Genomic DNA, 3879 nt, shown 5'->3' with positions numbered 1-3879 from the left:
ACAAAAGCAAGTGTATAAACAGAGGTTCGATAATTGTATTGTCATTTACGTCACTGCCAGTCTTTAGTAGCTCTGTTACCGACAACTGTTAATGCAAACGAAACAGAATTGACGCAGGCTAGGGAGCAGATACTGGTATTCCGGAAATAGAGTGTGGAAGCAACTGTGCTGAAAAGCAGAACGAAATGCATCCCGCCACCTTTGGTCCTTCAGATATCCACAACGTATCCCTCATCAACAGAAATTTGTGTTTTCCAGCCAAGATAGCGGTAATCTGTCCTTAAAGGGTAATAGCAGTGTCTTAAAACAATAATAATTGTTACTATTGTTCTTATGTAATCAAAATAAATAAAATCCTAATGTTCTACATCTACATCTACATTTATACTCCGGAAGCCACCCAATGGTGTGTGGTGGAGGGCACTTTACGTGCCACTGTCATTATCTCCCTTTCCTGTTCCAGTCGCGTATGGTTCGCGGGAAGAACGACTGCCGGAAAGCCTCCGTACGCACTCGAATCTCTCTAATTTTACATTAGTTATCTCCTCGGGAGGTATAAATAGGGGGAAGCAATATATTCGATACCTCATACCGAAACGCACCGTCTCGAAACCTGGCCAGCAAGCTACACCGCGATGCAGAGCGCCTCTCTTGCAAAGTCTGTCACTTCTATCATTTGAGTTTGCTAAACATCTCCGTAACGTTATCACGCTTACCAAATAACCCTATGACGAAACGCGCCGCTCTTCTTTGGATCTTCTCTACCTCCTCCGTCAACCTGATCTGGTACGGATCCCACACTGATAATCAATACTCAAGTACAGGTCGAACGAGAGTTTTGTAAGCCACTTCTTTTGTTGATGGACTATATTTTCTAAGGACTCTCTCAATGAATCTCAACGTGGCATCCGCCTTACCAACAATTAATTTTATATGATCATTCCACTTCAAATCGTTTCGTACGCATACTGCCAGATATTTTACAGAAGTAAGTGGTACCAGTGTTTGTTCCGCCATCATATAGTCATACGGTAAAGGATCCTGTTTTCTATGTATTCGCAATACATTACATTTGTCTATGTTAAGAGTCAGTTGCCACTCCCTGCACCAAGTGCCTATCCGCTGCAGATCTTCCTGCATTTCGCTGCAGTTTTCTAATGCCGCAACTTCTCTGTATACTACAGCATCATCCGCGAAAAGCCGCATGGAACTTCCGACACTATCTACTAGGTCATTTATATATATTGTGAAAGCAATGGTCCCATAACACTCCCCTGTGGCACGCCAGAGGTTACTTTAATGTCCGTAGACGTCTCTCCATTGAGAACATCATGCTGTATTCTGCTCGCTAAAAACCCTTCAGTCCTGCCACACAGCTGGTATGATGTTCCGTAGGCTCTTACTTTGTTTATCAGGCGACAATGTGGAACTGTATGGAACGCCTTCCGCAAGTCAAGGAAAATGGCATCTACTTGGGAGCGTGTATCTAATATTTTCTGGGTCTCATGAACAAAAAAAGCGAGTTGGGTCTTACACGATCGCTGTTTCCGGAATCCATGTTGATTCCTACAGAGTAGATTCTGGGTTTCCGGAAATGACATAATACGCGAGCAAAAAACATGTTCTAAAATTCTACAACAGATCGGTCAGAGATATAGGTCTATAGTTTTGGGTATCTGCTAGACGATCCTTCTTGAAGACTGGGACTACCTTTGTTCTTTACCAATCATTTGGAACCTTCCGTTCCTCTAGAGACTTGCGTACACGGCTGTTAGAATGGGAGCAAGTTCTTTCGGGTACTCTATGTAGAATCGAATTGCTATCCCATAACTTTTGACCACAAATTTTACATCTGTAGATATCCCCTTCCACATTGAACTGTAGCCATGAAGAAGCCCTGCACGAAGTAAGAGTCAATTACAAGCAGGAGAAACTCTGGCACACCTTCTCTAACGAGACGTTCCATCAGATACCTCGAGTCCCGCTGAGGTTCAGAAAAGACGCAAACGTCTTTCGCTGCTGATCCTGCGCACACTTTGGACACAAAAGGCAGTGGGCTTCGGCCTTCACAGCGGCGCCAGCGGCTGTCGGACCGACGGGCCGGCTTTCACGGGCGAGTTTAATTTCCAGGCGCGCCGCGCCGGCGCAGATACCGGCGGCTTCCTTCATTTCCTGGCCGCGGCGGCTCGCCGCAGACAATGCCGCTATCTGCAGACACCTGCCAGCGCCCGCGGCCGCAGCTCTGGAGCGCAGCGCGCCACGCAGATACGGCGGTGACGGCCGTCGCCACAGCGTCGCGACGCCGACTGCCACTGTCTCTCCTGCACAAAGCCACAGTAGGCAACACCTGCAGGCTGCTTCGTTGCAGCCTTGTCTGCAGCCGCTGCTACTTGTAAAGGACGATATCGTACGATACAATTAGTTCATCGTGTTAACGCAGAGAAAACTGAGAAACAGATAACGTACATTGAAACACTTTATGACGCCCACTACAACTAAGCGGACGTAACAATAATTGCAGAAACAACTGCCAGTCACTAAATTTGCTAGATGAGAAGGAGGAGATTATAGTTTAACGTCCCGTCGACACAAGTTAACTGGAGTCGTAACAAAAGCTCGGATTAGGGGCCATGAAGAAGGAAAAGTCCTTGCTCCTTCAAAGGAACAATCCCGGCATTTGCTTAAGCGATTTAGGGAAATCACGGGAAACCCAAACCAGCATGGTCAGACGAGTGTCTAAACCGTCGTCCTCCCCAATGCGAGACCAGTGTGCTAACCAATGTTGTAAGAAGTGTATATTTCTATTGTCTATTGTCAAACCACAATTTATGAAAGATGTTTATATTTTATTAATAGGATTAAGCACTAATAATTAATATTTGTCATTTTAGAAAGAATTGTGGTAGCAGGGAATGTCTGCACCAAAGTATTGTTGGCGGGAGAGACTGCACATTGATATAATTTTAAAAAGGGCGGGAGAGACCGCGTATGGATACATTTTAAGAAAAGATCGGGAAAGACCACGCACTTAAACATTTTGTAATGGTATCAGGGATTCTCTGCACCAGAAAGCATTGTTGGTGGCAGAGACCGGACTTTAGCGTTCGTAGGAAGTCAGTAGTAAGCGAGATGTGAAGCGAGTCGCTAGCAGGTCTGAACCGAGAGGTTGAGAGGAGTGGTGTGCCTGCCAGCCACCAGCTATGATTTACAAGAGCTTATAAACGGATGTAAAGAAACATCAGATAACTATTATCATAAGAGGAACTAATATTACGACCGAGCGAGGTGGCGCAGTGGTTAGCACACTGGACTCGCATTCTGGAGGACGATGGTTCAAACCCGCGTACGACCATCCTGATTTAAGCTTCCCGTGATTTTCCTAAATCACCGGGATGGTTCCTCTGAAAGGGCACGGCCGACTTCCTTCCCCGTCCTTCCCTAATCCGATGAGACCGATGACCTCGATGTTTGGTCTCTTCCTCCAAACAATCCAATTCAACTAATATTATTGAATTTTTTTTTAAACTCAAGACCACTGAAGGTATGTTTGCGCTATGCTAGTTGTAAGATTATTGTAAAAAGTAAGTCTCATTTAACTTTTGTAAAATCATTTCATTACCAACAGCAAATATATGAAGAGTAGTTTTCAGAATATAATTAATTTTTGCCAGCAATATTGCATTTCTGATTATAATCCACCCGAAAAACCATCAACGTAAAACTTTGCAGAATTTTATTGTTTTCAAGAAAAAGTTTAACTATGAATTACATAACTTCAGTCAAATTAATTAAAGAATAACGTCAGCTTTGGTAATAAATACAGCGACTTATTATGACAGCCCACCAGCAGCTAACAGAATATAGTAAACCAGAGTGAGT

Source organism: Schistocerca gregaria, chromosome 1 (assembly GCF_023897955.1).
Source record: "Schistocerca gregaria isolate iqSchGreg1 chromosome 1, iqSchGreg1.2, whole genome shotgun sequence".
NCBI lineage: Eukaryota > Metazoa > Arthropoda > Insecta > Orthoptera > Acrididae > Schistocerca > Schistocerca gregaria.
Note: the sequence above shows the minus strand (reverse complement) of the source record.